Here is a 26,482-nt window from a genome sequence, read left to right as displayed (position 1 = left end):
ATGAAGATGAAGAGGTATCTCTCCCTCTCTATCTTCTGTTAAAGCTTCTGGATCTTTTCATTATCTAAATAATATTTTGAATAAAAGTTGTTTTAGGTTTAATTTGTAGTTTTTTTTATGAAGATGAAGATCTGGTTATAGGACCAATTGAAGAAGGAAAGATAGTGGCACGTTCATAAATCAGCTTACAAGTACAATAAAATTATAGTACGTGTTTGGACTTGATATTGGAGGCGGTTGGGTTTGTTGTTTTTTTTTGTGTGATGAAGATAAAGATTTGGGCCATTCATTTTTCTTTTAACGTTTATGATAAATTAAGAAGATGAAAATGTTAATTTTCTGGGTTTTCTGGGTTAGATGATACAGATGATGATGAAGATGTATAAAGAAGGTGAACATTTAGAGGGGTTTTTTTTTTAAATTTCCTGAGGGACTAAATTGACATAATAAGATGTGAGTCATTGATGATATGTCAAGCCAATGTGGCAAAAATGGTGACATTTGGACTTTTCCGTCTGAGGGACCAACGGAAAATTGGTCCAAGGACTAACTTGACCGACGGCAACACATACAGGGATGAAAAAAGACCATTTCCAACAGCTGAGGACCACTTCATCATAAGTGAACACATTCAAGGACCAGAATGGTTGTTTACTCTTTAGGAATGGAAGAGATAATGAGATGGCAACGTGACATTGTGCGTTTGAGGATGACTATAGTATACTACCTCTCTCTGATCTTATTTATAAGCATAAAAAAATCTTAGTCTTTTTTATAAGAATCAAATGAAAATTTGAGATATATTAATTTTTTTTTTCCAATGATGTCCTTATTAATTCTAACTTGTAAAATATACCTCATTAGTTATTTTTTCTCTTTCCCACTTTCCATTTCAAAAAAAAAAAAAAGCAAAGGGTAATTTTAGAAGTTTATTTTAATTCAAGACAAATTTAAGGTATTTTATCTAGTTTAACTACATTTACTAAACTATGTGAATTTTTTTTTTTATAAATAGGACTAATATATAATTACCTCTTAGAACTAATGCTTCCTCATGATCATATGATGAAAGAAAATTTGATTGCTGTAGTAAGAAAGTCTTTGATTTATTTTGTAATACTTCATAAACTAGGATTATACCCGTGCGTTGCACGTAGGGTACAACATTTTAATATCGAACATGATTACTTTGACAAACGTAATTAATATTGTTGATCACTTAACAGTCCATTCATTGACGAACAAAGAAGTCACCAAACCTCATTATACTCAATTGTTATATTGCTTAAAAAAGATTAAAATTACGTTTTAAATATGGTTCTGATTGGAATTTAGGTAAGACAAAATCTAATCATTTTTTGTTGTTATTTATAATCATATATAAGAGCATTTAGCAAATAGTGACAACGTGAATTCGCGGGACATCTTCATTAATAAACTTTCTTCCGGATACCAGCAGAACACTTCAAAGTTAAATAGTAGGCAACGGCACTGGATGATAAAAATATTCTCCAACACAACGGCACAGACACAACAACACAAAAACCAGATAGAACATTCATCAACAAACCCAGCACAGAACATTACTGGCAATTTACATACCAGCAATCAGCTCAAGATCGATTCCAAATTTAACTCATTTTAATGGTTATCTTTACTGCATAAGTGTATACGTGTAGATGAATCACTTCAATGTTGTATTACATAAATATATATATATATATATATAATTTTTCCAGTGTTATTATAATTATAATTATTTTATAATAATATTGTTATCATGAATTTATGCTTCAAAACTCAAACAACACCAATGACAAAAAGAATTGCATAAATGAGATTTATTTTGATGCACGAAAATATTAATACAAATAATAACATCAACATTGCATTGGTCATTCTGAGTATTAAAGATGTCAGCGACAGTGCTAGTGCCATTTACATGGGCAACACCATTGAGGGTAAGTTGAGCCCAACATCCTACAGTAATGACTATATGTGTTATTATTTGTCCTTATTGCATATAATAGATTCCAGTTGTATGACACAAAATATTAAAGAAGAGGTCGATCAAATATAAATATGAGCATTGCATGGGTCCTAGAATGAGAAATGATTTTACAATTTCTTAAAATGAATTACCAATTAACGAATAAGTTTCACATGTACACTACTTACAAAGAAGGGATAGAAAATAGCTCACTTCTCTGTCATCGCCATTCTCGTCATTCCTGATACATTCAACAGACATATTTTTAATGAGACCAACACTGATGAACTTGTTGCTCCAAACCCACCCAGTAATGCTTGGTGGCACGACATGCCATATGCACACTTTGCACAACTTAGTAGATTTGATAACAAACATTTAGTACTTACTAATTTTCTAATTTATTTTTATTTTCAAAAAATATGATTTAACACTGGTAGTGCACTCTCGTGCTTCATTTACTTGTGAAATCCACCCACAAGTCAAAGAAAAAGTTGTAACCGGAAACGAAGCTTGTTTAAATAAAAATATCAAGTTGATAATAGAGATGGAGCGGCTGCTGCTATCTTTCAAGCGTGTTTTCTGCAATGATCCTGCTGATGAATACTGAGATAGCGCGGGGCTTCCTAATGATACTGGCCCTGTTTTGTTCTTTAGCCCTTTCTTTGTGCTGATAGTTTTTCTTGATTTTCATTGTAACTACTGGTTTACTGTCTTTGCTTCTTGTCTTTCCTTTTAGTTTGTTTGGTTGTAATGAGTAAGTGTTGCTTTTTGTACTCTGGCTCGTGACATTCAATTATTAATATATATGTTTGGTTTTCCAAAAAAAATAATAATAGAGCCAGCCTTAAATTCATTCTTCTCAATAATATGGAAACAATTTTGGGATTAAAACTTTAAAGAGCTAGTATAGTAGATTATCAAGCAAAAGGTGACCACATCATTTCAAACTTTTCATCATTATTTCACATGTCTGCCACATCTAATCTCCATTCTTCCACCATGATCTTGATTGACAAATCATTTAGCCAACAAATTATAGAAATCCCTCACATCTTTTGCTGCACAAACTGCAAAACAGTGTTGGTTGTTAGAGGTGGGTGACAGTACTATAGAACACAATTTGTAAAGCAATAAGGTACATTTAAAAATACAACCAAGTAAAAGCAATACCTTTGGACGGTACATTTGACAATTTTTTCAGCACCTGTGCGCTGCTATTTTCGGCAAAAGCTTCACACTCTTCAACCCTTTGCTCTTTTTAACCTTCTTAACAATTGTGCCTTCTTTGATTCCATAACAATTGGGAAAGAATTATAGGTTCGAGTACATAGATCCTAGCTATACAACCTCTTAAGAAAAAACCAATAGATTAAATAATATATTGAACACTAATGCATATGCCTAGAGTTTAACATAATATTTTATTGGTCTGCCGAACCTCAACATGCAATACAATGAATTAACAGAAAGAGTATATCTGAGTATCTACCTATATTAGCATCAAGTGTCAAGTTGGATGAAGTTACCTAACCTCAATATTCTATATTCCTTGTTTTCTTGGCTTCTTGCTCTGAAAATTGTTAGTTATTCTTTTGGCATGATTGTGTGAATATGAAAATGAATCATGTGAATGCACAAGCCACTGTCTCGGCCTTAGATTTAGTTGTTTTTCCTTCATCATTCCTTACTTATGAAGACCCCATCTCTCCAAAATCTACCTCACTACTTTCACTTCCCATCTTTTCTTAGTTCTTATGAAATCAGCAAATGATTTAGCTTGCCTATATGTATTGCAAAGGTGAAAATCATGATCCTATTCCTACCAAAAATTGGCCAATGCGCTGTTAGAACACAATTGTTACATTTTAAGATTTCCTACCTCTTTGGTAAACTACTGACTATTATTTTAAGCTTGTATAACCCCTCAATAGTCAATACGTATGGAAAAAGTCGCAATAGATAAAATGTACTGAGTAATCTGATTTGCTATGGCCTATGGTCTTAAGTTTAGGAGAAGGAATAGAGAAGGAGTTGCCACATCCATGCATCTTTTAGTTTTGATTGGGTTTCATGAATTTTAGGAGTCACTTCAATTTATTTTTTTAGGCGGGGGCTCTTAGGGATTCAGAGCTTAGAGAACAAATTATATCACTTTCAAAGTATTAAAAAAGTTTCTTACTATCTAAAAGTGTTAAATAGAAGAGGAACAAACCAGCAAATAAACCAAAGATTTGTGGAGGTGCCTTGAAATCGGGGCCAAGCCATCAACAAAGACCTTTGCTGCAAATCATAGAATCAAGAGTCAAAGTGATTACTGAATTACACAAAACCATGAAAAACACCAAGAATTTAGGGAGACTAATGCAACCAAATAATGTAATAGCATGCATTCCTAATAAAAACTGAATTTAACTATCAATACTAAAACACTAATATCTATAGATCGCCTAATTATTAGTCACATAAGAACAAAATCAGAGGTAATCAAGTAATTATGTCCATAAACAGCAAAAGGTATACAAAAAAGCAAAGTGAAGGCTAAACTTGGCAGCAGCAGACAAACTGTTCTGTCTTCACTCTTCACAACATCATATTATTATGATCAAATGTCAATATAATGTTGACAGCGGCAAATTAATGTTAACAATGTAAAACTATTTTTGAGTTCCCTTGTCTTAGTTGTTGATTGCAGCAAAACATTGGAGGTACCTTAAGGTCACAAACATCACTTGATAGCAGCACAAAGAGCTTAAGAAATGCTAAATAATTTGCATTTGAAAGAAATATAATGAACTTGAGAAATGAAAAGTAAGTTGAAGTCCTTTGGGTCAAACTCATAATTGCAGCGAAATGAAATTGCTTTAGTTTTAATCTGCATTAAACACACAAAAAACAACCTTACATGTGAACCTGTGATTGCAATTTGGAACCCCATATTAAGTCACTCCATAAAATAACCATGAGTAAAAAAATACTGCACCAGAATCATGATGTACCTTAAAGCCTCACATGTAAAAAGGAAGCATTTACCTGTGAGTGATTATTAAAATGTCTCACATAAAAGAAACAGAGGAAATACATTCATAGGTATTAATAACTATGTTTCCCATTATGTTCAAAGTGATTTTAGGTAAAGGGTAAATGAATATAAAAATATTTTAAGGAAAGTATCTTCTCCTTGTGTGCCTTCTTCTTTGCCTTTGGTGGTCTAAATGCCACCATTACAGCAACATAGTTAGTGTCTTCACATTCTGAAACACAAAAAATTTAGTCTGTTGAAAATAGTTACTTGCATCATCCTTAATTTTTTGAACAACTTGCATGCCTTATTTCCTAAGTTTGGCTTAATATATCAGATTCAGCGTTGATTAAGTTATTAAATTGATAGAAGGAGGAGGTATCATTAAGTGGAGAAAAGAGAAATTCATATACATACTCTAAGAAGGAAAGATAAAAAAGGAACACAATAATAGATGTTTGATATAAGGAAACCTGGACTAAATGCATGACACCTTGAAAGAAAATGAAGCACGAGACAATCCTCACACCCCGATGACCATGTTGTAGAACAAAGGCATGGAACATGAGCATTAGCCATAGTTTACTCAACAAAACAGGTGAAAGCACAACAAACACAAACAGATAAGGAGATTGAAGAAGCTAAACGCTGATGAGCAACAACACAACAAAAGGTGTATTTATAAACATATAATTGCAATTGAAGATAATCAACATTTATTTCTAGATGAAATCAATTCCAATATCAAATGTATGAAATCAATCTGCAAACCAGATAGAAGCAAGAATGACAGATTGAGGTCGCAAGGAAGATATACAGAACCAATAAAATAGAAGCAAATATATATGCTTTATTTTCTATATTTCAAGCTTCTTTTCTTCACCTTAATATGGATGTAAATAATGAAACCTAAAGAACATATTACATCTATCTTTTTCTCTGAAACTTGGAAAAACTTGAGACTTGTCAATTAAGGGTCCAAGAACTCAAGAAGCCAGATTAATGTTGACAATGAGCATTCACATCTGCACAATTTATTCCAGGATGATGAAAAATCTGAAATTGCTTCCCAAGTGAACTGGGATTGTTGCCGACAAAAATGATCATGCAGGGCAAGGAGCTTTCTCAACTCTCAGGAGAAAGACAAAAATCCATGATGTAATTTCCTGTGTTTCTTTTGATGAACTTGTCAATATACTTGATACTGAAAGGTTCCACTCCTAGCTGCATAGAGAGATTGGTCTTTGACGAATTTTCCGAGAATTCAAAATAAGACGCCGCTTTCTGTTCTTCATTGCGCTGCTTCCTAAGTTAACCCTCATCTACAAAATTTGCAGAATCTGCTATCTCTGCATTACTCAAAGTCGAGTCTGTTGCAGTCTTTATTTCTTCCTTGTGTTGATTACTTCCACTTTATTTGTTGCCATATCATTAGCAAAAAAAATCATAATAAGCCACTGAATATCACAAAACACAAACTGATGACTACTAAGTACTAACATACAAAACATTTGCTTGTGAGATTGGTATATATGGGTAAGACTCAACCTCAGCATCAATTAATACAATATGGATAGCAAATGGATTCAATGGGTCGTTCACAGGGCATATATCCCACATCCTGATAATTCTACTCCTAATTCTCAGGAATTTCTTTCCTGTACTGAGAGTCTTAATGGGGTTGACACGGGAACTCATATCTCCCAATAAGAACAGGACAGTAGACTCAAATACACACAATAAACACAATACACACAACAAAAGTGAACTATGAACTGATCAAAGTATGAGCAGTTATATTTATAGACCAGAACTGCAAGTTGTGGCCAGCCAAATTACAACTGTAAATGACCAAGAAAATAGATTATAGCTAATAGATGATAGCATATGGGGGAGAGAAGGGCCAAACAGACTATAAAGCATCAAAGAAATATAGAAGAAGATGGTTGAAGGTGGAAAGTACCATTGATTATAGGAACAGCTGCAGGAGGATAGGCATCAGATCACCTCCTTAGGGATCGACCTTCGATGCAACAGCTGGCCGGTGGGACGTCGTACCTCCTACATCGGTGCAGAGTGAGCTGGAGCAATAGGCACAGCGGAGTCTCGGTGAAGTAGGGGGACGAATGAGGATGGTAATCAGGGGAAGATGCAAGGTGGGAAAGAGAGCTGCTAGCGGCCAAACCTACGTCCAAAGGCAAATAACTTCCCCCAACGCAGCCCATGAAACAACACTGCTAGCAGGTTTCGAGTACCCTCAATCCTAACCCTACGTGAATTCACACAATACAGCTCAATACAGCTATGGTTTTCCATGCTTGCTCCATATCGATGATGTAGGGAGGACGATTGGGGAGGGGATTCTCGATTTCACGCAAGTTGCAATCTGGGTTGAGTGTACACTGCTGCTACTCTGCTACTAACCCTATTTTTTTATTACTAACCCTACTTGAAAAGATAGTATCCATGTATCCTAACGCAGCCCATAAAAGGGCCAGACCCAAAAAGCAACCTCAGTTGTAACAAAAAAAAAATGGCACTTGGTGAACAGTAACAAAACCTTGAAACTTAAGTTAGAAGATTAAGTTTTTCCTTTTTCAAAAGAAACATTATATTCAAGTTATTGTCTTTGAAATTATAAATTCTTGATCATGGGTTCAGTTTTGTTAATTTTAGATTCAACTTACTTTAGAATACTTGATAAATTGAGTTTTAGATCAGCATTACGTTGTTTTGGTGAAATGTTGCTGGATTAAGATACATTCTTCTTAAGTTCATGAATTCTGTTTTTTGGTTCTGGTACTTTGGTTTCTAAATTCGATAACTTGGCATAATTGTTTGTTGGTAGTATGAATCATCACGTTTTCTAAGGTTTAATTACGAAAAGGTATCATATTAGGTGGAATGTTGCTAAAGTCACCGGAAAACTCATAGGCACGACGATGATGAGGAACATCAACCCATAAACCTTCGAATCACGTCCAGAACTTCACCAAACTTTCCAAAATTACTAAGTAGGCACTAAGAAACATGATCCAGGGGGTTTTGAAGGAAATTGATCATGTTTTAGGTGAAGAACAAGTGAGTAAGGGTGGTGGTTTGTTGGCTTGAACTTCTAGCTACTACACCAGAAAAGGGCTTTTACAACGCCCCTATTACAGCGGTTAAGGTTGCAGCCGCTGTAAAAACGAAGCGGAATATAGCCTTTTATAGCGGTTGTTTTGTGAACCGCTGTAAAAATCCCAATATTTAACAGCGGTTATGTATAGAAACCGCTTTAAATAACAAAGTTCCACTTTTTACAGCGTTTACTAGCAAACCGCTGTAAATATTCACTGTTAAAAGATTAAGTAATTAACAGTAAATCCTGGAAGAAATGTTCCATACGGGATTCGAACCCAATACCTTTAAAAATTTTATGACTCTTTTTCCACAGGACTGGAGTGATATATTGATAATTAATAGCAATTTATATGTATAAGTATATTATTCCTTATTGATTTCGTAAATTTACAACCCCACTAACTTTACCAATCCCGTAACTGCAAGCCCTTAATTTTATCAGTTTAGTTCCTCTCTCAAAGCTTGCTCGTACCTCCATGTAGTTCGTCGCCCTGTCCTCATAAGGTAATTTTTCTCGTGCATTCCTTATTCTTCTCCTATCCTTATTCTCATGCTCTCATCGCCTTTCTGATTTAGCCACCAGCACCATTTCGCCGCTCATGGGTCTCTCAAAGGAACAACTTCTAACGCGGTTACAGGTTTGTTCTCAATCGAAGACAATAGTTTTCTCTCAATTCATCTTTCTTTGTGTAACACCCCAATTCCCATGTGTCACTTTAGTAACTCAAAAATAAACTCTAAGCGGAAAACAGGTATTTTTTTTTCGTTTGATTCTTTTAATTATAGTGATAGAAGATAAAGACATAACCCAGCAACTAAACTAACCGATGTACATCATATAAACATGTACAGCCTCAGCTGCACACCAACGTCACGCGCACTCGCAGTGACTCCAAAGTAGTGTGCCCGTAGGCAAATATATACAGATCCAGAAGTGTGAGTGAGAAAGTTATAATTACAATCCTCCAAGAGAAAGTCGGCCTCAAAATGGCCTAAACAAGGACCCCTACAGTCCGACTGACTCTCTGTGATCCTTCAGGAAGAGAACCACACAAAAAGCCATGCGTCGGGAACCTACCATGTCCCAAAAGCAAAACGAATCAGAGCTCTACACAAAATATGACGCTTGCCTAAATCTACCCTCCTAGTACTGCTCAAAGCTCCTCCTCCTCCTCCTCCTCCTCGTCGCTCCCAACGTAGTAGTCGTCATCAGTGTCAGAGTTAGAGTCCACCGTGATCATCTCAGTATCCAAGTCCACGACCTCCCTCCTAGCTGTCCTGCGAACAACCCTAGTCGAGCCCATCTCAACATCTACCTCCTCAGTAAGGACATCCTCCTCCACCACACGAACCAGGGGTTCCACGCGGTAGCCGCGCGGTGGAGTAAACGGAAAACGGCGAGAGGCAGATGGAACAACAGGCTCCCTCTTCGGCTCCACGAGCCTCGAGGACGACGTAACGTCGGTAGGATCGACCGCAGTAGCAGGAAGTGGCGCGACAGGTGCATCTCTATCAGCCTCGATCTCAGATGGATCCTCGTCATCGGATGAAGATGAAGGTGGTGCAGGTGGTCCTTGGTTAGTTCCCGGTCCACAACGAACTGAAGGCGGCAAGTTGAAGCTCAGCTCCATGCGTCGTAGAACTCCCTTCGTCAGACGTCCACGCTCGTCAGTACGGTCCTCCATGACCCTTCCCCGGTACGTCGCCCGATGATCCACGGTATCGATCACCCAAGCGGTGGGGGCATGTCGGTCAACCAGCTCAAACCTGATCCCCCCCGAGGGAGAGACCATCGAAAACCAATCCGCCATCGACATCTGGCGGCAGGCCGACCGCCCAAACACAAACATGAAACCAAAGCCAAGGCACTAGGGTCAACTCACGGAATAGAGTAATTATACATACAACATGTGATCGGGGTATAGATATATATGTTTATGTATATACATAAATATAATCCTAGCATGTTATCGGCTCTAACAATACTTCGATGATTCAAACAGCATACAATTCCAGTCAGGGTGAATGTATGCGTGAAATGCAATTCAATATGATCCGGATAGTTGTTTGGGATGGGCCCCAACGAGTCTGCCCTACACCGGCCTAGTGTTGACAACTCTGCTCGCGTGTCGCTTACAACCCATGCATAGTCAGATCAGTCCCAACCACCCGAGGTCGTACCACTCTGCCCGCTATGCCGAAGATACATCCAAGTGTTCTCCGATGAAGGCTGTCCCAACCTTCGTGAAGCCGTCCCAACTTCACCGAGGCCCAATCTTTCGATCGTACCAACCTCGAATGTAAGCATGATGCAATATGGTTAGCCAAACATCGAATTGTCCTCACAACGCAAGTGTTTAGCTTAATTCTCAAATTCAAAACTCAAGAGTTTAATGTCGACCCTATGACATAACCTCAACAACAAGAGTACCAAAGTACTCGGTGACTTCCTCTCGTCACCGTGGCTCACCCCCGTGGTGTCCACCAATTCTCAAGAACTCATGTCAATGTCGACTTTTCCCCGTCTTTCGCAATCATTTTCCCGTTTAGATTCCCTATGGTTTATTCGTTAATGAAAACGTTTCGAATTGAATTAGTCAGGTTATGAGTTTAGTTCTTGAAGACTAAGTTCTCTAAGGTCTCTAGTTTCCAAAATTCTATTCATTCTAAGTTTGCCAAAAATCCCGCCAAATGTAAACCCCGGGGAAAGTCTAAGTATACAAATGATAGCTAAGTCTCAAACCTCGTGTTTGGACTTGCCTAGGGTTGTTCACCCAACCCGAAAGATCAAAAGGAATCAGCTCAGTGATTCTTCGCTCCGAAATCGCGTCATGGCGCACAATTTAATAAAACATCAATATCATAAATCATGGAAACAACATAACAATAATTCATCATCATAACCAATATCAAAGTAATACACAAATCGAATTTATCGACGCCTATCATGCAATCTTAGCTAGTTGGTAAGTTTCCCTAACCTCGAGTTTTTCCAGCCTCTAGGTATAGGTTCTCCTCACAAAGTTGCTCCGTAGTACCCAAAGTTCCTTTAACTGAACCTTGGAGAAAACAAAGCAGAAATCCAAACAAAATCGATTAGCTCGATCACAACACAGCTAATTAACGATAGACAAAGCGTTTGAAGCTTCAGAGTACAACAATCGAGCACGAGAGGACGAGTTATCACAAAAAACGAAATCCTCCCCCCCCCCCCTCAAACATGCTCTCGGCCACTTAGGAGAAAAGGGTTCCGGCGCTTTTTCTTCGATCTAATTTTAGGGTAAAACTAGGGTAAAGAAATTGTCGGAAAAATTTTAGAACGTCCGGATCGAATTACGACTAGTTAGGGGCATTTTGGTCCAAAATTAATGCTCAAAAACTCAAAGTTAAAACTTCGGAAAACAAATTTGATGGGGATGTCCACAACGGAATTTGTAGCAACTAATCCTAAAGGCACTAAGTCGGATTGTGGCTTTTCGACATTAAAGTTTCAATATGTGCGAAAAAGGGTTTTTATACAGCTTTTCAGATCTTTGACAACTCGATCGAAATCTGCACACAACGGCGAGTGTTCTAGGTTGTTGGGCAAGTATAGAAGGTAGTTCAAAAGAAAAATCGGGAAAGTCGAACAGTTTTACGAAAAGCTTGAAACTTTGAGCTCAGAAAGAGATAAAGAAACGCGATAAAAAGAATGATCAGAGGTAAGAATCAAGTAAGTTACCTCTGTGCCGTGAAATAGAGACAAACAGCTCGAAGATCGGTCAAGAAACGAAGAAGTTCTTATCCTCTCCTTTCCTTCCCAATCTCGCGGCCTCAAGGTGGTGGAATGGTGAGATATTTGTGATTTTTCACTATTTATAGGAGAGTGAAATCGCGGGAAAATGAATATTTCGCGATTCCGATTTTTGCAGCACGTACAACGGTGAATTCTAAGCGAGATTCTGACGACAGAATTCCAAAACTCAAAACAAACCTCTTGAATTTGGGAAAAACGATCCAAAAGCGGTGTAAGTTAATTTGCCCCGAAAAACTACTTTTTGCTGTAAAAGTCGAATGACAAAACTTTGTTCTGAAGAAAGATTGGAAACGTTGAAAGAAATCTGGCAACGCGGATGGAAACTTCGTTAAAAGCTCCGAATAGAAAAAGTCTTCATTGAGCGTTTGAATTTAGGGTTTTAAAAGAAAAGAAATTAGCGTCGTCAGACTTCTGAGAATTGAAACCTATCGTGCGTACAGTCCAGAGTTCCGAAATGAAACACTGGTCGAGGGAAAAATAAAGAGAACTTCTTATTTTTCCAAGGATTTGAAATTTCGCTTAAACGTTGCTTTAAGAGCGGAATTAGCCCATTCTGGACACTCTCGCCATAAGGCGGGTGTGCAGACGACTCGCACTAACTTCTAAAACGACTATGGTACTATCCTCAAGCAATTACTGAACTTTCTTCTTCATTAAACTTTCCCAAACAGCAAACTCCTGTCACGCTTACACCGATCCTACGCGTGAGTTGGAAAAATAAACATTTATTCCAGTTCTGCAAATCCGGGTCTTACACTTTGAGTTGATTTGATTATGAAATTTGAGTTACCCCTAGATTCAGCAGCAATTTTATTTATGCATGTTACTTCCTGCTTGAGACTAATTGCTTCAATATATCTTGTCTTGTTTCCCCAAAAGCTTCAAATTGAATTTTCCCAGTATGAGCATCCAATTGTTTTGACTGTTGAAGCCCAGATAAAAAGCCTTTGAGTAATAATATATCTTGTATCTTGTATATCATGTTCATTGTTTTAATTATTTTACTTTTATGATTCGTTGTCCATTTTCCTTCAGGCAAAATATGTTGGAAATTTAGAGGGTGGCTTGAGTAAAAATTTATTTTTGAAGGTACGTTGAGATAAAGGCATTCCTCTTGGTGCATTCCTCTCCCCTTGACTGGTCAAATTTATTTTGGGGATGGTTTTTCTGATTGTCTTTTAGGACTGGCTTTTGTTTTATTTTCCTTGCTTGGGGTGTCTACTAGGGTAAATCAATGGTGGGAAAGCATTCCATTCCCCACTTCTGCAGTGGTTGTTGTGTGTGGATCAATTTACTTGGTCTGTCTTCTGGTTGGATATGATTCCTTCACTGAGATATGCTTCTTGCCTTCTGCTATTGTGTCACGATTTCAAGGTATATCCTTTTTCTTTCCAGCTCCATTACTATTGTTCAGTCAATGTAGATAATTGTTTGGGTAGGCTTATAGTGGACTAATTGCTGCCTGTTTGGAGCAGTAGGCTCTTGTAGTTGTTTTAATCGACTGATCCTCGGGTTATTATTCGTAGATTTGGACATGTTTTAGTTGCATATTCCATGTTCTCATAGCACTGCTGGTGACATACAATCCTTTTGTTAAATTTGATTACCTCATGAATGAGTGTGTGATTGGTTTCTCAGGAGTATTTTCCATGATTGTTATAGAGACTAGCCTGAGTGGAGTTCAATCCAGGAGGTTGGGAATTCACCACTTTTGAAAAATGCAATTTAATTTGTTCATATTAATCACCTTTTATTCCTTTAAGATAATTTGGTAGAAACGATGTTCTGGCAGCACTTCAAGATGTTGAAATAGTAGTATTTTTAACGAGTTTTCATAGATTATGCTAATTATTTTGCTGATATTATCTCTGAAATGGGAGACTTGAAATTCTATTTTAATAATGCACCTTCGGTGACCTGTTCCCTTTGCAATGATTTTGTTTGCTTGTTCTACTTAAAACACACTATACATTTGATATATGTGCTATGTTACACAATGTGAATCTTTGAGGGTTTGCTAATATACTAACGTATTCTATTGATTCTGCAGTGTGTTTGGGTTGTTTAATGTGCCTCCCAAGTGGTGAGTTTGGTTTTTTATAATATTGCATTATTAATTTTATCTTGATCATTCCCTTTATGATAATGCTAATTGAACATATTATGTTGTAGGTATTCATTCTTTTTGTTGGTAGTATTCCAGCTTCTCATTCAAAATGTCTCACTACTTGGACACCTTTGTGGCATTTTATCTGGGTTTGCATGTCAGATTTCACTCTTTTTGCCTCCCTTCTTTTCATTTTCTAACTTTGCCAATATTTGAGCAATTGACCTCAAGTTTTATATTGGGTTGCTTAATGTTCCAGATACATATGGCTTGTTTAATTTCCTCATACCTAGGACATCTTTTTATTCTTCCATTGAAGCCTCTTCCTTGCTTGTAAGTATCTTTCTGGAATTGGCTTTGGTACTGCACAAAGATGAGAAAACTTGCATTTGATTGCTTTCTATATCCTCTTGCTGTTATCATTAGACTTGATTCATATACATATCAAATCACATTTATAAATTGTACTTTTGATCTGTTTATAAACATGTCTATTTATTTACATGAAGTTTTCTATAGAACAGACTACAGAGATATCTGAGTTCACAACATCCATTTAGTCGTCTTTATTCTTTTGCTTTTGTAGGGCTAATAGTGTTGATTGCGGATATTATGTGATGAAGTCACTCACCATCAACTTGTGATCCCAATGAGGGTAAGAAACTTTAATCTGCGTTTGCATTGGATTTTAAAAGCTCCAATTGTAACTTAACTCTATTTTTATGTTGTTTTGTAGTATTTTGAAGATTATCAGTTCGTTTTCTATAATCAAGAGCAATTGCGATAAGTTAAAGATGAGTGGGCCGCTTATGTAGTTAACAAAATTTTTTAGTAGTTAATCTATTAGATGTTGATATTATGCACTTTAGAAATTGTTTTAGATTTATGATGCTTTTGATATTCTATATATATTAATATTTATTGGTATTGATACGCTGTAGAGAAAATGTTGATCTTATGGCTGAATAGGTAGGTTAATTCAGGGGCAGAAAAAAGAACTGTGAATAGTAAACTCAATTACAGCGGTTAAAGTTCAGAAACCGCTGTAAAAGAATATCCATGTACAGCGATTACGCAAAAGAACCGCTGTTGTAGGCTAGTAATTACAGCGGTTAAACTTAAAAACCGCTGTAAATAAGACATCTTTTACAGCGGTTTGAGCCGCTGTATAGTCTTTTACAACGGCGAGATCTACAACGGTTCAAAACCGCTGTAAAAGGCCAAATTGAACCGCTGTAAAAGGCCTTTTTTGGCGTAGCTAGGTGTTGTGGTGGTTGTTAGAGTCCCACATTGGCTAGAGATGTGGCCAAGCAATTGCTTATATATGGTTGCGCAAACCTTAATTCTTGAGCTAGCTTTTGGGTTGAGTTTGGCCTCCTTCATGGTATCAGAGCCAATGGTTGTTTGACCATGGGCCTGGGCCCCTATCCTAGATATATTTGTTGTGGAGACCTCCCATATTTTGGGCCACCCGTTTCATTCTACCCTCCAGATGTTCTACACCGGGCGTGAGGGGGTGTGTTAGAGTCCCACATTGGCTAGAGATGTGGCCAAGCAATTGCTTATATATGGTTGTACAAACCTTAATTCTTGAGCAAGCTTTTAGGTTGAGTTAGACCTCCTTCAGTGTTGTGGTGGTGATGAAGGTCTTGAAGGGAGATTTGAGAAGGGTTGTTGTTGTTGGTAGTTATGAAGGAGTCAATTACTCCTAGCAAAATAGGTAGAAATTAAATAAATAAAATGTTTCTAATTGAGGTGTAATGTGAAGCTATGTCACGGTTTCAAAGAACGCAAGTAGTCTCGATTAATGGTGACCGTAGAAGTAGCGAGACTGTTTCTTCTATACTTCTTTTTTGGCTTAATTGCACTTTTGGTCCTCCAACTATTGCCTTCAAGTGAAAATCGTCCCCAAACTTCAAAATTAGCAAAAAAATCCTCTATCTATACATGTCGTTGCACTTTTGGTCTGCTGTTTGCCTTCCGTGAGAAAACTAACGTGCGAAGCTGGTGTGACTCACTCACTCGTGTCTCCCGTGACTTTCTTCAGAGTGCTTGATGACTGGACAAGTCACATGCTTCTCACGTGACTCTAAAATGGTTCATGGTGAAGAAGACGATGAAGGAGAGAGATGATCGTTGGAGCCTTTCAGAGTCACGTGAGAAGCATGTGACTTATCCAGTCATCAACCTCTTTGAAGAAAGTCACGTGAGACACACATGAGGGAGCCACATCAGCTTCTCACGTTAGTTTTCTCACGGAAGGCAAACGGCAGACCGAAAGTGCAACGACATGTATAATTGGAAGACGTTTTTTGCTAATTTTGAAGTTTGGGGACAATTTTCGCAAGAAGCCAATAGTTGAGAGACCAAAAGTGCAATTAAGCCTTTTTTTTCTTAGAACCCAAACATAATCTATTCACACAAAAAAGCAACCCAAGATTCTAGAATCTATTTCAAAGAAAGGAAAGCATAATCAACATCAGTTGCCGGTTAATGTAGTACTCTTGGCGCATGACCTTCAAATCGTCATCACCTAGCGGATATATAAAATATTTGAAGCATTCTAAATTTGTACAAGGAGTCATTAAAAAAATTGAAATTCTTCCAAATAAATGAGTCTATAAAATACCTTATAAACTAGATATAATACCTGTGTGTTGCACGGGTTTATTTACAATATTTATCAATATTATAGGAAAATTATTGTAGTGTAATTATATAAATAATAATATTAAAATAATTTTTCATTATAAATATAACTGAAAAAATATTTGTGTTGAGACGTCTAAATAAATAGTATTAGAGGTTTTTATGCATTAAGTTCCTTGTATTAGAGCGTTCTCTTTATGAACATAAAGGATATTATATAAATTTAATAATTAATGATTAATAGTACATTCAAGCGATTTTAACAACTTTGGTTAGAACCTGCACGCGCGTGGACGCGCACACACACACATATATATATTTATATATATATATATATATATATATAAATATATATATATATATATATTATAGTAAATATAGACAATTTTTTAATTTTCAATTTTTTTATTATTTATCAATAAATATTTTTTTTATGGTAAATTAATTTAATTCTTAATATTTTTTACATCTAAATATACTTCTTTGTTTTGTTTTAAAATTTCTAAATTTTTGTCTCAATTTATTATTAAAATTAAAATTCTAACAATTTTTAATTAATACTTAAGTAATTATTTTTTAAGAAACTTAAAAGTTGATAATTAATAGTGCACACTTGAATTTTTGCTAATGTATTTAATGCAAAACTCAAGTGTGCTAATGTATTTTGCAATAGACATTCAAGTAAATATCACAATTAATGATGTATTACCTTGATTTCAGAATTAAGGTAGTTGTCGAGGGTGCCAATCTTGTAAGCACATTCCCGAATAAGTGCTTCAATTTTCAAGTACTGCTCGCAAGCATCAGAGCGCCTAAAACAAACAAAGCTTTGTTCCCACCTCGTGAAATTTTTCTGTGGATGATGAGGAATACATAGGATCAAATCTTAAAAATCAATCCAAAAAAAGAACATGTTGAATAATATCTTAGAATAAAAGAAAAAGAAAGGAAGTGCATACCAAAGACTCTTCTTCTCCTACAGAATTAAAAGCATTTTCATATCCTCCCTTTATCTCAAGTATTTTTTCTATCATCTTGGCCATGCAGATGTTTGCCTTCAAACCCTAAGAAAGAATAAAGATGTTTAGTTATTGACATATACAGCACAAATATAAGCATGAGAACTAAGGACCAGATCAAATATACCTTCTAGGTAATCTGCTAGTTGTTCTATCATGTTAGAAGCTATCAATTTTTTAAGCTCTTCACTTGCCCACACTGGACAAAAAAGTACAGAGATGACCATGCAGAGTGCAATCCCAATCAAAATTGGTACAAGTCTCTAACAGGTGAGCGAGAATGTTTTCTTAAAACTTTCTCGTGGGAAGACAAACAAAGTAAATGTTACTACAAAGATCACCAAACCATCATCAATTTTTACCTTTATCTTCGAAAATATCCGCAAAAAAGTAGTCCCTGCGCCTAAAACACATATTATTTGAAATGTATACTTTTGACATCGGTGGAAAAGTGAACCGATGTGAAATGTATACGTTTCACATCGGTGGCAAAGTTAACTGATGTAAAAAGTATATATTTTACATCAGATGATAATTCAAACCGAGGTGAAATATGTACATTTCACATCGGTTTTGACAAAATAACCGATGTAAAATGTATACTTTTCACATCTGTTACAAAACCGATGTGAAAAATGTCTCAAATACCACATCACCTTTGCTTACATCGGATGAAAACCGATGTGAAAACTCAAAGATAACCGATGTGAAAAGTAATTTTTCTAGTAGTGTTAGTTACTGAGATAGTTACTTAGTTAGTTAGGTATACAGTTAGTTATATAGCTGATTAGTTACTTAAGCCTTTACCTTTACTCTTTCCTACCACTGTATATAAGTAAACACTGTACAAGTTTAATTTGTCCGTATTGCAAAAGCATACACAAGTTTAATATGAGTAGTAGAGTTTATCTATTCGATCACTCATACCAGTTAAACTATATTCCCCATTGTCCTGGCCAATCTTAAAGTATTTTCTTTATCAATATATAAATGTTGGTCCAGGGTTTGACCATAAATGAGTAGAGTCTATTGGATTGAGTAATTCAGAGTTAGTGCGTTAACTAACTCAGGGTGAACTAACTCAGTGCGACGATATACTAAAGCGGGTCTGCTAGCTCAAATTAATGTACAGAGGAAGTAAATATAAGGGCAAAGGAAATATGCCAAAGTGGAGAAGTTTTAAAGTTAATTGGGAATCCACACAACAATGGAAACAACAATCCACCCACACTACATTCCAAAATACTCGCACGCAGCTCAATCCAGGATAAATCATTTCCTCTATTTTCTCTCTGAAGCTTCAATCTAGTCAGTGGAGGCACAGGGGTGACTTTCCCCTGCTTAGTCACCCCTGGCTTTTTGAAATTTCTCAACAAAAAAAATTATTGGAGCAGAGTAGCAGTAGTAGTAGCAGAGGTGAGAGGCCAGAGAGCACAACTCTTGCACCTTGAGATGAGAAGAGTGACTACTTTTGTTTGGGGCTGGTGTGAAGTTTCTGTGGCTTTGTGAGACACCATCCTTGGAGGGAGCATGTTGGCGAAGGCAGAGTCTCTCTCTCAATTCTCTATCACTAGAGATTTCTCCAAATACCCATAGCTTCCGGGCGTTGATTGCATGGTGATCATCATCTTCTGATTCAGTTCCAATGCCCCCAAACACTTACTTGACTTGAGATTGAAATTGAAATTGAAATTGAAATGAGGAGAGAAAGAGAAGAGCATAGAAGGAGAATGAAAAAACCTCAAACTCTAACACAAGCGTGACCCATCCAAACAAAACATAACTTATCATGTGACAGTTTTTCTCAACTTTTTCAATTTTTCAGCTTTTGAAATTGAATCACTAGTCCTTGAGCCACCTGGCACTCTCACCACCATAACGTGTCCCCCCCTCCCCTGATTACTTACACCATTAGGAATTTGATTTCAGATAACCATTTTTCCTTTATTTTCTAGCACATTAACAAATTCCTAATAATCACTTTTTTTTTACAAGAGGAAACTGATATAGCGAAAGTATTCTGATTGGCAAAAGGGTGATATAGCAAAAGTATTTTGATTTAGGTGAAATTACGGTGTTTGGATCATGTATCTGAATTGATAATATTCGTATTTTTCTTCTAATGTTTTGTCTTCTTTATTGCTTGTTCAGTGTACTTTTAAGTGAGATTTATTCGGTTGTTGTCCACCTTGTATTCAAACTAATTATATATTTTTTATGCTTATATAAAATATTTCTTGCACTCAAACTAACTTTTTGTTCTCACCAAAATACTTATGTTTTTTTTGGCACATTTATTATTTGATAAGAATTGAAATTTTCTTACAAATTATATTTCTTTAGATCTTAGTCACCCCTCTCTAAAATTCCTGGCTCCGCCCCTGAATCTAGTTCATAAGAGTGTTTATCTATCGTAAAATTCATCATCCTCTGGCAACTCACAAAGAGGACAAGACCTACACAAAATTAGTTGGTGAATAATTCCTCTGTTCCCCTCCGAGCTGGTGCAACATCTTCATCTCCAAAAGGTTCCTCTATTCCTTAGTTGGTGCTTTTTTCCGCCTAACTATCTTGTGTTGCGTTTGTTTTTCCCCCAAAAATTGGTCCAATAAAATCATTTTCTTCTCTGTCCAAAAACAAACCCACAAATTGAACCTGAACATCCCTCATTTGCAGACTCTCAGTCCATGAATCCATTGTACACTGCCGTTGCTCATTCAGTTTTGTTTCCTGCAACAACAAAATTTCTAGTTTCAATTGTAAGACTTGTTTCTTCACAACTTCCCTCTTAGTTGATCTGCATAAGCCGTAGACATTCCAAGAGAGCCACGAGCCTGACATGTCAATTGAGATGAGGATGGTTTTCGCGAATTTGAGCTTCTAAGAGACGAGCATCAACGCCTCCGAGCCTCTCGGTCTCAAACCCAACTGCTTTCCAAGTAACCAAGTTCTCTGAGCCCTTGTCGTCACTCCATATTCTCCCTGTACAGGCTCTAAAAAAATCAACTGCAATGGATTTGGCTTATTATTGCTTCCTTTTGGTCGACCACGCTGTGAACTTTTTTGTGAAGAATTTGTATTTGGCGTTTTCTCCAAACCCGTTGTTACAGAAATCGTTGGAAGTTCACAGCTAGGAGAACACGTGATTTGTTGAATCTGTGGTGGTGTCGCAGGCGTTGGTTGAGCACGCACAGGGGAAGGGATTGTAACGTGTTGTCTGATAATCTGGTTTGGAGTGGTGTGCACAAACACTTCCTGGTATTTTCCTTGCTGCAACGTGATTTTTGTTTCAGAAGCTGTATGATGACCCAAAAACTCCTTTTCGTTGCTAAACTGGTGAGGCAAACAAACCCTTGTTTTTTGTTGTAATTTCGTGGGCCCCTCTAGAAGGAACTAAAAGGCCAAAAATAATTTTTATTCTGAAATAAATCAAAGGCATTAAAAGAGTAACCTGTAACTGAATATCTTTGATTTTGAATTTTTTTATCAAAGATTTGATTTTCTATCATCACCAATCTCTCAGCTTTTAAGTTATTTCTCCATTGCTTAATTTCCTCCAATGAATAGCCTGATTCAATAATATTCTGTAAATGCTCCTTCTGTTTCTCCTCTGAATTGAACTCTGCCATAAACACGTTCAAATTTGAAACTTCCCCATGGAGCGCCTCCTTTGTCGGCGGTACTATCAATTCCGCCACCGCCACCGGCGGTTTTTCGCTGTAGGCTGGTTGGTTTGCCTCCTCTCCACAAAACTGCAAACCTTCCAAACCCCATCCGTAAAGACTTCATCTTCTTCCTCTGAATTAATTTCAATGGCCGATTCATAATCCTTGTCAAGTGGGAATTCTTGATTTTTCGCAGCATCATCAGCATTAGCAGCATCCTCTTGTGCCTCTTCTTCTGCGTCATCATCCTCCTCCTCAGACTTATAAATTTTTGCGTGGATGGAATATCCTTGACAGTACCATAATCATGCGCTTCCCCATCCTTTTCAATCAAAATTATACAGGAAGTACCATTAACGTCAACCGACATGGTGAAGCAGTGTAAGAGAGGATGACTCATACAGACTAATATTCTTGCGAAATCAGCCGGATGTCGCTGAACCGTTGTGGTGTCAGATAAAACGTAAGACCCCAATTTGTTTCCTATAGCAGTAAAAAAAGTTTCATTCCACAATCCCTACGGAACTTGCTATAGGCGAATCCAGATAAAATGTGTTGTGCCAAACATGAACTCATAACATGGTTTTATGTCAGTAAGCATCTGTTCCAGGAAAAAAGCACACTCTGTAATTGTACTCTCCATCTCCTCCTTACTCTCGAACTCCAGAAGCACCTCATTCGCACCAAGCGGGATTAGTCTGAAATTGAACAAACCGATTTGACTGAACTCCTCCTGCAATACTTCAGCCGGCTTGAGTGTGAGCGTTCTCGCCTGAGATCACCTTTGGACCCATTTTAATTCCATGTCTGCTGCTGCAAACTGCAACTGACAGGCCTCTGGGTTGTGAGAGAACTGTCATGTGCCTTGCTGTTTTTGAGGTACTGTAACCTTGTTTTCCACCAAAATTTCTTCCTTCTGTCTCCATGTTCTTCCACGTATTGCGTACTGGTTTTTCCCTAGGGAAGGAACCTGTGCTTCTTGTGATGGCCTTTGGAACCTTGCTTTATGCACCACCAAATAATTCCCTTCAAGCCGCAAGCCATGAAACTTACGTATTGTTGCCCATGCCTCATCATTACTTGCAAATCGCACGAATCCGAAACGGAAGCGACGTTGGTGTTTCTTTTTTTTGCGTGATATAAACATCACGAAGTCTTCCTGCTTTCTCAAATACTGCTCTAAGTTTTGCAAGTGTAATTCTATCTCCCAAACCATCAACAAAAATTGAAAAGGACTATGTTTGTTGATTTGAATTGTGCTCTATATTTTGATGTGGTTGGGGTCGTTGATTATGAGGCCTTGATCGATCCGATTTCATGCCATCCCCTTTTGTATTTGTCATCGCCGGAATCTGCCATTGATGATCTATGCGTTCATACAGATCACGTCGAACTCCATGGTGTTGATTGGTTCTGCTGAAACTCTGTGAGCCAGCGTGAGCAAGCTGTGATCCTTGCCAATAGCGCTGCCAATGACGTTGTTCACGGCCATGGCCCTCACTGTACTCCGATCTCCACCGTGGCCGGAACCACCGCTACGGTCGTTGCCATCCAGAGCTTCTCTCATGAAGTTTTTATTTCAAGATCATTATTATTCAATTTTTCAAATTTAAAATTTAATTAATTTTGCTAGTAATGTAGAACTCAATTCCAATATTCTTGATATATATATATATATATATAATTTATTAAGATGATATCTAACTTTAGTACTTAATTTTTAATTTATACGTAAAATGTAGTAATAAGTTTTATTGGTTAATTTTTAAAATTCATCAACTTATGATTAATAATTAAAATTAATTTTTTTTGAATTTTTTTACTATTAGTTCTAAATGTAAAATTTAATTTACTATATATATTTTTATTAATGTAAAAGTAATCAATTTAAATTATTATTATTATTATTATTCAAAATTTGTCCTTAACTTATAATTAATAGTTAAAATTTAATCAATATTAAAGATTATTTTAAAATATGGGAAATTGAAAAGTTTAACAATTATTAATTAATATAATGAATTGTAAAGTAGATGTAGTTATTTTTTTTAGTTTTGTATTTTATTATTTATTGTATTTAATACAAATGTAAAGTAATCAATGCAAAAAAGTTTAAGTCTCCTTTACATATATATACTAGAAATTAAACCCGTGCAACGCACGGATTTGTTTTTAAGTAGTAATTTTTAAGGGTTAATGGTCAAATTAGTTCCTTAGTTTGAAAAAAGTTTGATTTTAGTTCCTCTATGGAAAAATAACGTTTAGTGGCGGTCAATTTTACAATTACCGACGGTTTTTGTCAGATTTGGCACTATATATTCACCGTCCATCTTCCCTCCCTCCATTTTCTTGTCACTTCCAAACAGGTAAAGATTATTTTTTCCTTCCAGTTTCATTTTTACAATTACATATGATGTCATCAATTGTGTCACTCCGAAACTGATTAAGTAAATTTGAATGTGTTATCAACAACTTTTTTAAGTGAACCACCTGTAGGCTTAAATTGTTGTCCATGTTGGAATATCTTCATCTTCTCTACTAATTATTTGAATTTTTCCATCGTCAATTTTCAAGATCCATTTGTTAAATTCATATTCCAATTAATGAATTAGTTTAAGAAGAAGATGAAGAGTCACAAACTCTAATTTGTTTGGACAACACAATGTTTTGGCTCGATACCTGTAACCAACTATGTCTTTTCGTGACCTATCTGCAACTTCAAATATGATAATTTTGTTGTCATCGAGGCTTCATCGCAAATAATCAAATATGTACAAAAAAACTAATGGCAATTGAAATATTACTATGAGTTGCTCTAATATTCAAGTATACTGATTTCCAATGTTTGTTGAACTGGTCTGATCTTTGAATCGGTCGAGGAATCAGTTTGAGGTTCAATGGTCGGACATGGTCAAATCATGCTCTAACCAATGGTAATTAAATAATATTTTTTAATTTTTTTACTTAGTATATTAATTTTTTTATAACAAATATGATATTTATAAATTTGAAAAATAAAAAAAATGCATTATAATGATAAAACTTTGACTCACTATTTCAGTTGACGTTAAAAAAAACTTCAATTCATATAATGAATAAAAGAAAAGAAATAGAAGTTTTATACCATCACGTGTAAAATATTGGTCCACCGAAAGCTTATTTACCCAAGTTAGTGAAAAAACAAGAAAAAAACATAAGCCTACAATTAAACCCCAATACACTCATTCTAAATGCAGACTCAAAATACCTGTGCAGCTAGCCACCAACCAGCAACCTACTTCTCTCTTTTGTAACTTTCTACTTTCTTGGACAACTACCTGAAAATATGAGTGCACCCTTCTCCTACCTTGCGATCATCCAAGCTCTGAGCAGAGGATGGATACTATTAAAATTTAAAAAGTATAGAAGAATTTCTTTTCTATGTAGATTAATTAGTACCAGGGCATTCAATTCTTCTTGGCATTTCCAGTACGATTCATGCTCTGAGCACTCAATAAAGATGGTCTTTGAAAGAGTTAAACTTGATACTGCTGATTCTTTCTCCTGAAATAAAAATGGTAAATAGATTAGAGTGCAGGAAGGGTAACACATTGGAAGCCATGTGTTACACGATGTAGGTAAAAAGCTTGAATTATCCAAATAATTGACAGCAAGTTGAGAAGGGGACAAATAACAACATGAAGAGTTGACACTTATATAGTTTGCTTATATAGTGGGGGAATAACAAGAATTTTAAATGGAGAAAGAACTGGTTGGAATCATGAGGATTTTCTATTTAAGGAGTCCAGGACTTCAATGAATTGAAAAAAAATTAGGCTTCTCAATGGCCAAACAGGAGTGGAAGAAGAAAACATCTTAGGAATGACACATTCATTTTTGCTTCCTGGTTTGTTCTGTTTCATGTATTGCTGCTGTGAGGGATCCACGTTTTTATTCCTTGCGGTTCTGTTATGGGCTTAAACGCAGAGGACTTGAGGGAGCATTTGCATACTAACTTAGTGACTTAGCTGGGGATTCTTGTGTGGGTGTTGGGATATATATCTTGAGATTTTGTTCTTAATTTATTACTGTTGTAATTTGTGGTATATCTGACCCTATTTCTTCTTTTCCCAAAAGCATTCATGACACATTACATTAGAAACGGGTCGTGCTAAATGAATATGACAGTGGAGCTTAAATGCATTTTCGATAGTTACAACAATTTTGATAAGAAATGGTCATGCGAAAATTGAACAGTTCCATATTGATATCTAATTAATCGGAGTTTGAAGGAAAACTTTTCATTTTTTTCCTGCTATCGGTTCACACTTCATAAATAATCAAAATTGAACAGTTTCACTATAGTACATATACACGATCTTGGTATTTCTTTATGCATTTAATTCAAAACTCAAGTGAGTTACTCACATGCCAACTTACTAATGTCACTACAAAAAAACTTGTTTTTAGTGCCACTACATTTGTGGCATTTACCAAAAAATGCCACAAACATATATTATTCTGGCATTTAATTAGAATGCCACTAGTTTAGAAACTCATTCCTAGCTAATTAGCAGTTGTTTGGTAGCAGTTTTCGGAAGTGGCATTTAACTTAATTGCCACTAATTTAAAAACACATTCCTAGCTAATAAGGAGCTATTTGGTAGCAATTTTCTAAAGTGGCACTTAACTCAAATGCCACAAATAACCCTTTTCAATTTAAATATATAATTTTTTAAAAAGAAATTCACTCACACAGTTTCAGATTTTTAAACCCAAAAGAAAAAAGAAAAATTTGTTTCAGCTTTTTCTTCCAACGCTCTCAAAACACGTTCACGCTTTCTTCTCATTCACGAACGCAACAACCATCGTCGTCCTCCCCGATCGTCCGTCAAGCTCGGCCGTTGTGAAGAACCTTCGCCGCCGTCCTCTATCACCATATAGCACCATCTCCGTCGCAGCCGCACTCCACGCCTCGCCATGTGCTTGCAATGCTCCTTCCTATGCTTCCAGATCCAGCAAATTCTCGTTCACAATACTCACCGGAGAAGAAACCCTAGATCTGCGATGCTCCATGGCCGATACCTCCAGGATTCCACTCCGGCTACCACCAGGTGCCGCAACAAGGTAGG

The 26,482-nt window shown here is 36.4% G+C and overlaps 2 long non-coding RNA genes and 1 pseudogene across 2 annotated transcripts; 2 read left to right on the top strand and 1 right to left on the bottom strand.

The window, feature by feature from the left end:
• Positions 1-2,820: 2,820 nt before the first annotated feature.
• Positions 2,821-3,469, bottom strand: LOC130735396 (uncharacterized). Its single transcript, XR_009018434.1, has 2 exons — positions 3,164-3,469; positions 2,821-3,060 (listed from the first exon to the last, which is right to left on the bottom strand). It is a non-coding gene; the product is annotated as an uncharacterized LOC130735396 (long non-coding RNA).
• A 6,194-nt stretch (positions 3,470-9,663) lies between these two features.
• LOC130736464 (rhomboid-like protein 15) lies at positions 9,664-13,672 on the top strand (annotated as a pseudogene).
• A 171-nt stretch (positions 13,673-13,843) lies between these two features.
• Positions 13,844-14,524, top strand: LOC130735395 (uncharacterized). Its single transcript, XR_009018433.1, has 3 exons — positions 13,844-14,014; positions 14,104-14,195; positions 14,298-14,524. It is a non-coding gene; the product is annotated as an uncharacterized LOC130735395 (long non-coding RNA).
• The last annotated feature ends 11,958 nt before the right edge of the window (positions 14,525-26,482 follow it).

The sequence above is a fragment of the Lotus japonicus genome, chromosome 2 (assembly GCF_012489685.1).
Source record: "Lotus japonicus ecotype B-129 chromosome 2, LjGifu_v1.2".
In the NCBI taxonomy this organism is placed as follows: domain Eukaryota; kingdom Viridiplantae; phylum Streptophyta; class Magnoliopsida; order Fabales; family Fabaceae; genus Lotus; species Lotus japonicus.
This window is presented reverse-complemented; position numbering and strand designations above follow the sequence as displayed.